The 12846-nt window shown below is 42.5% G+C and overlaps 1 protein-coding gene and 1 long non-coding RNA gene across 5 annotated transcripts in view; one reads left to right on the top strand and one right to left on the bottom strand.

Annotated features, from left to right (window-relative positions):
• Dennd4a (DENN domain containing 4A) overlaps positions 1-6922 on the bottom strand; it is a 107661-nt gene extending 100739 nt beyond the window's left edge. For 3 of the 4 annotated variants that reach the window (XM_031345876.1, XM_031345880.1, XM_031345879.1), the window contains exon 1: positions 6790-6922. The gene's annotated coding sequence lies outside the window, so the exon portion shown is untranslated. Of the gene's footprint in view, positions 1-6726 lie in introns of all 4 variants that reach the window. The other variant, XM_031345878.1, reaches the window with a different exon arrangement.
• An 11-nt stretch (positions 6923-6933) lies between these two features.
• On the top strand, positions 6934-9202 carry LOC116073790. Its single transcript, XR_004111904.1, has 2 exons — positions 6934-7051; positions 7341-9202. It is a non-coding gene; the product is annotated as an uncharacterized LOC116073790 (long non-coding RNA).
• The last annotated feature ends 3644 nt before the right edge of the window (positions 9203-12846 follow it).

Here is a 12846-nt window from a genome sequence, read left to right as displayed (position 1 = left end):
GTTCAAGGCCAGCCTGGTCTACAGAGTAAATTCCAGGGCTACACAGAGAAACCTTGTCTTGGGTGGGGGGGGGGGGGGGGGGAGGATCAAGAGTTAACTAAGCTATATAGTAAGCTGGAGGCCAGACTGGCGTACTTGTACCCAGATAAATAGGTTTCAGTGAATAAGGAGACATTAAGGAAAAAGAGGGGAAAAGAGAAAGAACTTGTACACAATTACTAAAAACCTCTTCCTTGAATTATGAAGTCAACAGTGGTCCATGTTATCGCTAAAATACAACAAAAATAAAAGCATAACTTTATATAAGTAAATAAATTTAGCTTGGGTAAGAGTTTGAGGAGAAAGTGATAAATCCGATAAGGCATTGTGATTTTAATTCATGCTAACTGTTCCAAGAAGTTAGAAATATCAAAAAAAAAAAAGGAAGGAAAGAAGAAAAGAAAGAGAGAAAGAAAGGGGGAAAAAATGGGCCTCGCTAATATCCTGAAAATATTTTAAAATAAGTAAAATGATCTTCTTCAAATAAGTAAGAAAAAGACCAAGTAGAAAATATGTAAAGAAGGACTGGGGAAATTGTTCAGCAGGTAAGAGGTTGGCTAAGTAACCATGAAGGCCAGAGTTCAGATCCTAGAACCACATAACAAGCCAGGCATCCCATGCATGCCTACAAGCTCAGATCCAAGGGAGGTTGAAACAGGAGAATCAGTAGAGCTTGTCTAGCGAAGAAGAGACATTTCCAAGGCTTAAAGAACTAGGTAGTGTCAGAAAAGGACACCTCACAACCTCTTCTATCCTGAGTTTGCAAACAGCTGCACTCCCTCACACATCTGCACATATACTCACACAGACACCTAAACACACACAAACAAATCTTTTTTTTTTTTTTAAGAAAAGAAAGTATATAAAGACTAGGTACACACAAATTTACTGAAGAGATGACCAAAAATAAAAATACTTTTAAAAATGAAGGGAAATAAACACAACACAAAAATGAAATGCTATTTTATTTTACATCAGGCTGACTAGCAAAATCCAAACATCTAACAACACCTGGAAAGGATATAAAGAAACAGAAATACACATTGGTTGTCAAAATCCTATAAATAATTTATAAAGGGAAAAATACTTCTATCCCAGGACTCAACAATTTCACAACCAGGTCCCTGACCTGGAAAAACCCTGACCTGGTATGTTGCTTTAAGACAGTTGTTCTCAACCTTCCTAATGCTGTGACCCTTTAATATAGTTCTTCATGTTGTGGAGACCCCCAGACATAAAGTTATTTTCTTTGCTATTTCATAATTGTAATTTTGCTACTGTTATGAATTGTAATGTGAGTATCTGATTCGAGACCCCTGTGAAAGGGGTCACAAGACACAGGTTGAAAGCCACTGCTTTAATAGATAGAGAAATATTAATGAGGCACTGTTTATGACAGACAGAAAATGAAGACCATGTAGATGAGCATTACTAGGAGAAATAATAACTGACAGTACCGCACATTCAATCAGTGGAGCCTACACAGCAACAAATGAATAAAGATGGGATAACATAAAGAAAATTCAGTGATTGTATACTAGGACACAGCAGTATCAATACCTACTTAAACGTACCAGTATTAAAAGAAAAGAAGAGAGTAACAGACATGTAGACATAGTATGTCTTAATTACTGTTCTCTTACCACGACAAAGGCAAATTATTTATATTAAAAAAAAGCTTTTAATTGGGGTTTCAGAGTTTCAGAGTGTTTTCGGCCATGATCATCAAGGCTGGGAGCATGGCAGCAGGCAGATGTGGTGCTGGAATTGTAACTGAGAGCTTACATCTGATCTACAAACATAAGACAGAAAAAGAAAACGCTAACAGGGAATGACATGGACTTTTGAGACCCAGTGACACATCTCCTCCAACAAGGCCACACCTCCTAATCCTTCCCAAACACATCTCCCACTTGTGGATCAAGTCTTCAAATAGAAGAGCCTATGGAGGCCATTTTCACTCAAACCACCATTTTTTTCAGGGTTACGTAAATAAACTCATAATATTTTTACAAAACCTTTAAAATGGACATTTCTACTGTTTCCAATTTGATAGGATGGGGGCACGAAGGATATAGTTTAAAGAACTATAAAACCACTTAACAGTAAAGTCAAGATTCAGACTAAGGCCGGGCAGTGGTGGCACACGCCTTTAATTCCAGCAGAGGAGGCAGAGGCAAGAGGATTTCTGAGTTCAAAGTCAGCCTGGTCTACAGAGTGAGTTCCAGGACACCGCAGAGCTATACAGAGAAACCCTGTCTCGAAAAGCCAAAAAATAAAAATAAAATAAAATAAAAGATTCAGACTAAGGAGGCTGAATAGATGGCTCAGCAATTAAGAGTGCTTTTTGCCTATGTAGAGGACCTGAGTTTGGTCCCTAGTACTCATTTTTGTGGCTCAGTACTGTTTGTAACTCCAGTTCCAGAGGAGCAAATACCCTCTTCTGGCCTCTGCAGTCATCAGGCACGCATATGGTACATAGACATGTATGTAGGCAAAGCACTCATTCTCATAAAATACAATTTAAAATTTTTTTCAAAGATTCAAATCCAGGAAGTTTGTCCTAATCCATACTTAGACTTTTCTTACTAAACTTTCACATCAACATTCAAAATACTGGGTTTCATCATGGTGTTTTTCATACACGTCACTATACTTTGTTCTTGGCACTCAGAGTAGAGTCAGGTGTGGTGGTACAATCCTACAATCCAGCTTTGGGAGGTAGGGATACTAAGATCAGGAGTTCAAGACCAACACAGGCTTCCTATTAAGTTACAGTCCAGTCTGACAAACTCTCACCCAATCTGAAAACAAAGACCAAGCACCAGAGCCATGCTATACACACAGTGTGGGTCATTAACTGGGACAGGAGGTAGAGAGGCGTGAAACTGGACAGCACAAAAAGATGGTAAGTTCATATGAAGTATAAGGTTCTATACTGCTCTTAGAATTCTATGTAGCAACTGAGATATACATAGTTCTTTTACATTAAATATATATCTGAAGCAAAAATGAAAAACGTCAACATTTTATGTAGGCATGTGGGTGTGTACTACATATTTTGGTAATTGGGTTTATTTTTAAAACTTTCCAAGAAGAAAAATGTCTCATCTACAAAACAACAGTTACAGTTGGTTGGGCATAACAGTCACATCTATAATCACAGCATCTGGAAGGGGAGCTGAGAGGCTGGAAAGCTCAAGGGACAAATTGTTTCTAAAGCCAATAAGAGAGCTGGAGCAGTAGCTCATTGGGTTAAGTACCATGCCCAGTACCCAAGCATGAGGACCAGACTTTGAATCCCCAGCATCCACATAAAAGACTGGGTGACATTTCCCCAGTGTTGGATGGGTGACAGAGAAAAGCTGTCTCAGGAACTCAGATAGTCTAGCCAATTGGTAGGCTTTGGGCTCACCAAGAGACCTTGTCCCCAAAAAATAGTGACCGAGGAAGGTATCTGATGCCAACTTCTAGCCCACACAAGCACATGCAACACAAATCAATCAAATGGAAGTTACCACAGAAATAAAAATAAATGTCTGATCTCCATATTACAGGTTTTACTTATAAACACACTCCAATATGAAATCTAATGTTCCAAAAATGTATTTTAAAAATGGGTGTCTACAACTCAAAGCACAGTTTCCCACTAGGAAAGTTACAAAAGGATATGACTACGTACGGGGGTAGGGGGGGATGGTGGTAATCCTACCAAACATTAGCAGTGAGACAGGAAAAGCAGGGGACACATGTACTGTTGGCCCCAAAAGCAAACAACACTTTTCAGGCAGGGTTGGAGGGCAGAAGTCATGTTTTATTCACCTTTGTATCCTCAGTAACTAGCAAAATATTGGTATCTCTGAAACATCCCAATGCTGTTGCCTAACGACTCATGAGGTAATGAGGAAAAGACTGAGCTCATTATTAGTAGGTGGCACTGCCAACATAGAGCAGTTTAGTGCTGGAAGCAAAAAGAACCCAGAAGTTAATGTGCACAGATGCAAAACATCTATAGACACACAAACGCACTCAAGGGTAGTGCTGACAATCCATCCACACAGCCACTTGCTTCTGTTACTGCAAGTGCACCTACACACCTGACTCTGCTAACAAAGGCAGTTTTCTTGTTGATCAACAGTGCTTTAGATTGTCAATATTTTTTCTTAACCCTTTAATGTCACTTTGTGATTATAAGAATAGTAATTTAACTGAATGTGGTCACATGTACCTATAATCCCAGCACTTAGGTGGTTGAGGCAGGAAGCTCTTGAGTTCTAAGCCATCATGAGCTACATAGCATGGTCCTGAAAAAAAGGACCTTTTTTACTATTACAGAAACCCCATATGTAAAATAATAGTGTCTCAAATATGAGCCTTTTCACTGTTCTTTTCAGAATCCACTGTAAATCCAATGCAATATCGATGATATATAGTAATTAAGTATAGCTGTACCCCACCCCACTAATTCTACTGAATAAAAACCAACTGGGGATAAGGGGAGGAGCAGATAAGAAAGGAAGAAAACTTGATTCACTTCTCCTTAGTATCTCCTTCTACCTCTGGCAAGAAAGGGTGAAATTCTGAAAAAAGAAGTCCCTGATGTGGGAGAAAGCAGAAACAGCAAGTCCATTTTCCTGCTGGAGTCACTGATGTTTACAGCTTACTGTTATGGGGCACCAGTGTAAACTAAAATGAAAGATCTGGAACAACAAACAGCTCTACATTTGGTGATAGGCGTGAAAAACTAGACTTCCCATAAGCAAAAGGCGTAAGACTCTACAAACAACTAAAGGCAATGTAGTCTGTATCATGTGGGAAGAAAATAGTTTTCTTCTTTGTTATGTTTACTGTTTTCTGAATAAATTAATATGATGTGCCCTGTCCCTTTCCTCATATAATCTCCCAATTACACTAAATACTATTCAAGTTGCCGAAATGGGGCAAAAGTTCCAAGAACTTTAGAATCAATAACTACTTAAGCTGCTGGTAATTCCAGTGGAAGAGCTCAAATCAGCACCAGCTTTCTGGCTCTCTTGCAGGGATAGAAAAGTTGTACTCCTTCACCAAACTTCAAAAATGTAAACTTGTGCACTTAAGCTTGAATGCAAGCCAAAATTTGCTCATTTTTATCCCTAATATTAAGCTGGTGTCAAGATCAATTAACTTCCCTCACAAGCACATTCTTTCAAAATTCCACAGCAAAGTAGGTCTGTGTTTAATCACTCGGTGGGGGGGGGGGGAGAATTATGTAACACATATAGAATGATGGTGGTAACTATATGTTATTCTAGACTCTTGCTGGGAGCTGCAGTTCAAAGGGAGTTTGTAAAAATAAAAAGCTGCCTCAAACGATTATTACGTCTTGCCCAAACAAAACAAAGTCCCATAAAAGAAATCAAATACAATTTTATTTTAAGTTCAATTAGGGCTCAGATCAGAAATTCTATTCACTTTTTTTTTTTCAGAAGCTGTATCTCAGAACTACTGTAAACATAAATTAATCAACTTGCCGAAGAATCCTTACTTATAAACTAATCTTGGGTTCCCCCTGAGACTTCTCTTTATAGTAATCTCAAATGCACCACAATAGCTTAGTGTAACCTGGGCTATGGTGTTTACAGGTGTCTCCACCCCCTCCCCCAAGGAAAGGAGGTATATGGGGTAGGCAGAAAACAGATTAAGGCTGTATATACACTAAAGAAAAGCTTGTAATCATGTAATATTGTTTATTTTACGTTTGAGTTACCCTCTTCATGTCTAATACACTTAAAAGAATAATATATTCACAGAGTGACACAATTCCTGCCTTCCCGTGTCTCTGGCTGGCTGACACCTGCTTTCCCCTCAAATAAATACAAGCCTGTTGACGGATGCCGGTCCTGTTTTGCAAACAAGAAATAACTGTCCTATAAGACAAATAAAAACCCTCTCTATGACTCTGAGGCCAACCATTCGTCTGAAGGAAAAGCATGCTGGAGCAGCAACATCCAAGTTTCCCTTTATGTCCTGTCATTTAAAAGCACCACAATGATGAGAGATCGCTGCGACCCAATTCTAGGTCACAAGCTTTTTTGCCCTTTCCTTCCTCCTAACCTTAGCCTTTCCCCCTCTAGAAAGATAAACTTCAAAAGGAGTGGGGATGACCAAGAATTGCGCGCGCGCGCGCGCGCACACACACACACACACACACACACACACACACACACACGCACAGAGAGAGAGAGAGAGAGAGAGAGAGAGAGAGAGAGAGAGAGAGAGAAAGAGAGAAAGAAACTGGTCAACTTGGACGGTGGCCGGGCTCACGTGGAACCTGAGCCCCAGCCGGGCCCCGGCATCTGGACTGAGCAGCCGCGGGAAAGCAGCCCCCGCCGCGGGTTTGAAACCCAGAGCAGGTGGGATTCCGGGAAGCAACCTTACGTAACGGGCTTGTCAAAATCCCAGCCTCAGGACCTCCCCACCGTCCGCCCCCGCCCCATCACCCCAACAACAACAGCCCCAGGCTAGCAGCGAATGGCCAGTCTGGAGGGACCCCCCCGAGCCCCGCGCGCATTCCCACACGGAGGCGCGCGAACGCCATCGGCAGCATCTCGCCATCCTCCGGGACGGCCGGAGCCCCTCCTAGCAGCTGCCCGCACCTAGCGGCCCTCCAATTCCTATCGCCCGGCTCTGTGTCCCCCTGCCAGTCACCTCCTCAGGGCCGTGACAGCTCCTCATGCCACGGATGCCCACGACGCCGCCTCCTCCACTCACCTCCCCGCCGGCTCCCGCGCGAGCACCGGGAAGAGCCCGAGATGTGGGGGGTCTAATCCCTTCTCGCCCGGCGGGCGGGACACGAGGGGGCTGAATGTCGCGGCGCTTGCAGCCAGCTTAGCTCATCTCCCGGCCCGGCGCTCCGCCCTGCCGTCTCAGTCAGACGGGACTCCCCCTCCCCGCGCGGTCGCCACAGCCTCCGCCTCCTTCCTCAGCACCAGCGGCCAAACCCGCCGCGGCCGGCGCCATCTTGGGAGTGACGGTAAAGACATGGGGCGGGGACTATGGCCACAAAAGCCAATCACAGGCCGAGGCTAACCCGAGGGGCAGGAGAGGGCCGAACTAAGGGGGTGGGTTGTGGGGGGAGGGTACTAACAAGGGCCCCCACGAGTGGGCGAGGCTGTGGGCGGGGCCGTGGGCGGGGCGGGGCCGGGCTGGTTCGTGACGCGGGGTGTAGTTGGAGAAACGCATCGTGGTTCCCCTTCAAGTTGGGAGATTCCGAGCCCCTGGCGAGTATGAACAAGGCGCACTGTATCTTCCTCTTTCACAAGGATCCAGCTATGGCCAACAGACTTGTTTCTTCCTCCCCGGCACTGCCTGCAGACCTAGCCTTGCCAGAGCTTGGTGCAGTGGTCTGAGCTGAGATCCGCCCACCAAAGTCACTGGGATTCTGCAGGAAACCCCCTGAGCGGTTAGCAACCACCAGTAGCTTTCAGTCCCGAGACAGAAGGTCAGAGAAAAGGGGGAATTCAGAGGGGTTCTCTGAAAAGCGCGTTGATAAAACAGCTATTGTTAACTGAAGGGGTGTCCATTACATTGATTAATTGGATATGGCCTACTTAAACTAGACTACAGCTCCACCGTTAATGGCCATTGGCAAGATGCCTTTGAAAAATGTGGATAATAAAGGTTGATTACCTCTACAGGGTTATTCAGAAATGTAAAGCGTATGCCTAAAAAGTATTGAATAATGTTAGCTGGACTTCTACGGACAAATGAAGAAAATAGGACCTTTAAAAAAAAATCCCTCTAGGTTCAAGTTAATCTATGCAAAACAGGCTTCATCTTTTTTACTAACCGAGATTACAGTTTTATTTTATACCTCCACTCCTTCTCTTGGACTCATTCATCCAGACAACATTGTTGGAAAACCCAGCAGAGGGGACACAATAGTCAGGGAACCAGAAAAGGTCTACTTTCAGGGAGTTGAGGTCTAGTGGGAGAAGCTCAACAAAAAGCAAATATACTTCACTCTTGGAGAAGAAACATAAAGGTTATAGGAAGAATTCTGGGTAACAGATAACAGGATGGTTTTTGAAACCAGAGTGGTCAAGGCTATGCCTCTCTGAAGTGCAGGAAGAAGCCAGTAATGGGAGAAAGGCCCCAGAGAATTGAGTAAAGCAAAGAGATCGTGAAGAGAACCTGCAATGGGGAGGAGCTTGGCATTTGGAACTGAGAGGAATCTGTGTTGATGAGAAATGTGTCTTGCCTGGAGAAGCCTCACATTAGATTGGAGAGGGAGTTGAGAGCTCAGTTGTAAGGGCCTAGAAATACATAGAAACAAGACGAGCCTTTATTCTAACTGCAGGCTGAAGCCACTGAATGGTAAGTAGGGAACAAAGTGGTTGGGAACAGTGAATGGTGCTTGAAGGATAACATCTATATTTATATTCTAGACAACATATGGACCAGAGAACCTGATTGAGAGGTTTTTTTAAATCTTAAGTTTGAGTCCCTTCAACACTGAGTTCACCAAATATAGTTCAGATTGTTTAAAGATGTGTGGGTATCACATAATATTATGTAGATAAAAATACACTAATTTCACCGAAAATTATTAAATAATACCATTTTCTATCCCCACCTCCCACGCAGGGTTTCTTTGTGTAGCCCTGACTGCCCTGGAACTTGCTCTGTAGAACAGTCTGGTCTCAAACTCAGAGACCCACTTTTCTCTGCCTCCCTAGTTCTGAAGGGATTAGAGGCCTGGCTTAATACCATTTATTTTTAAGCATTTTATATAGCACTTTGTTATAATACATAGTTACCTGTACAAATTGATATTATTTGATGTGTATTTTATCCTTTTTTTTATTGATTTCAGATAGTAATCCAAGCTAACCACAGTCTCAGTCACTTTGATACTGTAATACCAATGTGTAATGTTTGATAATCCCAAATGTATTTGTAATAAGTATTTCTCTTTATTATTATTTTATGTCCATCACATGCATGCAACACCTGAGGACATCAAACAAAAACTGAAGTCTTTTAACCCTGGATAGATCCTTCCTCTCTGCTGCCAATGTCAGCCATGATGTTTTTATCCCCAGTGTGAGGGCATGGCTATCTGCCAATCAGTGGGTGATAGAGAGAGTCTGTATCATGAAGGGTACAAATAAACATTTGGGGGCGATGGATGTGGTCACTATCTTGATTGCACAATGTTCACGGGTATATATATTTATATATATATATATATATGTCAAAGCTATTAAGTTGAGGGCTCTAAATACGTGTCTCCTTTACACCTCAATAACAATATTTCCCCCCCTCTAAGATAAAGCCACTCTAGAGCTCAGGCTGGTGTCAGACCCTTTACAGTTCTCATGCCTTCCACCTTCCGAGTGCCATGATTACAGGCCCATGCCATCACACCCACTTTATACAGAGATGAAACCAGGAATTGGTGCATGCTAGGCAAGCAATTAAGCAATTTTCTGCTTTAAACATACATACAAACAAGCATTTTATTGGCTCATTTGGGAACTCCTGTTCTTTTACCATTGGCTATACACTTAGCCATTCATTGGTTTGAATGTTGTGAAGCATACCCGTCAATCCCCCTTTAAAGGTTACCTCACCATATTATATTATCAATAGTATGAAGCACTCTGAGTTGAGATGTAGATATATTTGTCTATGTTATAAAGTCATAGTTAAAATATAAAATGTAATTTCAGGAATTGCTTTTTAGCGTGAGAATCTTTAAAAGTTTCTAAAGTTGGGATTAAGAGAGAGTTTAGAGTTGTTAAAGTGCTTACCACAAAGGAATAAGGACCTAAGTTCATCATCCCTCAGAACCTCTGTCAAAAAATCTGGGCATGGTGGATGTGCTAAATAGTTTTGGCCAACTTGACACAAGCTAGAGTCATCTGAGAAGAGGGAATCTCCATTGAGAAAATACCTACATCAGATTGGCTTGTAGGCAAAACTATAGGGCATATTCTTGATCAGCAATGATACATGAGGGCCCAACCCACTCTCTGTGTCACCACTTCTAGGCAGGTGGTCCTAGGTCTAATAAGACAAGCTGAGCGAACCATGGAGAGGAAGCTAATAGGCAGCATTCCTCTGTGGTTATGCTTCGGTTCCTACCTCTAGGTTCCTTCTTGAGTTCCTGTCCTAGGGGTCCACCCCATCAATCACTAATTAAGAAAATGTTTTACAGGCTGGCCCACAGCCCAATCTTGAGGAGGCATTTTCTCAATTGCTCTTCCCTCTTGGAGATAGCTATAGTTTGTGTCAAGTTGAAATAAATCTAGCCAACACGCCTAGATTTTTCTCATGGAGGTACTGCAGATCAAACTCTGGTTCTAATGCTTGAGCAGTAGATACTTTACCAAGTCAACAATCTCCCTAGCCCTGTAACTTCTGTCTCTTGAAAAAAAAATGATATCAAAAGCAGAGGCTCAGGTTTGACTGAAGAATGTTTGCCTAGTATACACGAAGTCCTGTGCTTGATCACAAATGCTTTAAAATGAGAGTTTTATTATATTTTGTGCATACAGGCACTTTGCCTGCATGTGTGTCTGTGTACCGCGTGCATGTCTGGTGCCCGCAGAGGCCAGAAGAGAGTGTTGGATGCCTTGGACTTGGATTTACTGATGTTTGTGAGCTACTCTGTGGGTGCTGGGAACCTAACCCATGTCCTCTGGAAGAACAACAAGTGCTCTTAGCCACAGAGCACTCTTCTCAAGTACTTTGATATTACAAATAAATTTGTTCTGCTGCTGCAGGGAAACATAAATGGCAGAAACCCCAATAAGAAACATTTGACTGTGAGTTTAGAAAGAATCGTCAAGCACTGCAAGCCCTTAGCAGCCATATCTCCAGTCCTGGCAACACCCCAGGCATATGTCACTGCAGTCACAGCTAAAGAAGCCTAAGGCCCAAATGTGTCTTAGACACGGGGTTGTAACAGTATAGACATGAACCAGATAGACCGAACATGGCTTAGAAATTTTACTCCCACGCCATTTCTGAAATGATGTCATCCCTCTACACCTGGAACTCGATCTGGCTGTTTCTAAGAAGCTATTTTAAAACACTGTAGTTCAAATGATGCATGAAGGAAAACAATGAAGGCAGGAACTGTGTGTATAGTGCTGGGAGCACATTCTGTTTTACAGCCTAGACCTGTCCACCTGTTAAAGTTGGTACTTTAATTACTCCACCAGACATTTCGATGGCTTTTTAAATGAAAACTTGTAGCCTTAAAGTAGCCCTTGCTATCTGTGCCACGGGGCTTCCTCGTGGGTGTGCAAACCTTCCAGCAGCTACTTAGGAGCTTTCCCAAAATGCTTTGGATGACTTCCAAAGAAGAACCCACGTTTGCCAAACTGTATTCATTGTGAAACAGTGTTAGAGTGACACTGTCATGTACTTAACCTACAAGCCGAAATGTATTAGTCACGTGATTCTGTCAGCAATTTATTTCTTTAAATAGACCAATCTAGTGTAATTCTTTTTGAAATATAGTATATCTTACAATTTAAAAGAAGGACAGTTAAAAATGTCATAATTGCAACGACCAATGCTGGAACTGGTGAGATGATTCAGCCAAATAATGGCACCTGCCAACAAGCTTTGTGATCTGAGTTAGAGCCCCAGGACCCACATGGTGGAAAGAAAGAATCAGTCCCCCCAAAAGTATACACACACACATACTAAAATGTAATACAAATTTTAAAAATTCAATTCTAAATCTGATGATTGAGAGAGATAGCCAGGAATGGGAGGACCCCGTAGCAGTCTGGGTCACTGGCGTCCCTGCTCTTGGGTGGCCGTCTGAGGCACCATCTTTGACTCAGGATTTTCTCATAGATTTGAAAACTATCACTTCTCAACATTCTCCTTAAATGAGTAATTCACCTCTTTCAGCAATGCTTCATAAATGCAGCTTTTAAACTTTTGGAATTATCTTCCAAATAAAGTTATCTTTAAGTATTGTTGTTTAACGTCTTATCTGTGCCTCCTGACTCTGATGGTAAGACAGATTCTTTCTAACTTTTAACATCTTCACCTCAGCCAGCACTTCTGTTCCAAGTACCACGCAAAATGCAGAAGGAACATAGTGGTCCATAAACAGGAACACCCAAGAGGCAAAAGGCGTGCTCCCGACAAGGAACTTTAATAAAAGTCAGACTAGAACAAGTTTCACACTGAAGAGACTCACTGCCGTGGAAGCTCAGGGGATTGAATACTCACTGTGAAGTCTAAAGGGGGATGGGGGTGGGGAGATGGCATTTGAAACAACCCTGACATATCTTACTTAGATGTTCTATAAAGCTGAGGACACCATGGAGCCTGGAGCTGAGGGTGGGTCAAAGTAGAAAGGGCATTTTTTTTTCCTTTGAATTTTTATAACAAAAACGAGACCTGAAAGAGATGCTCATAAAGGACTCCAGCGTTTGGGCAGTCTTTGGGAGTGGCCTGAGGTTTAACTCATTTGAAGGATGGGTGTCTGTGCTGACTTGCAGGAAATATGAGTCAACTTCTCATGTGCTCAGCATGGCGGTACAGCCTGGAGATTGGGGAAACATCAGGTTGAACCAATCAGACATCAACATGCTTTCTTTTTATTGACTGACCCAGACACACATCCTGCAGAGAGGACAAGAGGGACACCCTTTTATTGTCGAAGCTTAAGAAAAACTGCCAGAAAAGGGATACACCTGTGGGTGAAAAAGTGAGCCTGGAGGCTGGAGAGATGGCTCAGCAGTTAAGAGCACCTACTGCTCTTCTAGAGGTCCTGAGTTCAAATCCCAGCAACCA

This window comes from Mastomys coucha, unplaced genomic scaffold, assembly GCF_008632895.1.
Source record: "Mastomys coucha isolate ucsf_1 unplaced genomic scaffold, UCSF_Mcou_1 pScaffold23, whole genome shotgun sequence".
NCBI classification, from domain to species: domain Eukaryota; kingdom Metazoa; phylum Chordata; class Mammalia; order Rodentia; family Muridae; genus Mastomys; species Mastomys coucha.
Note: the sequence above shows the minus strand (reverse complement) of the source record. Positions and strands in the feature narration are given on the sequence as shown.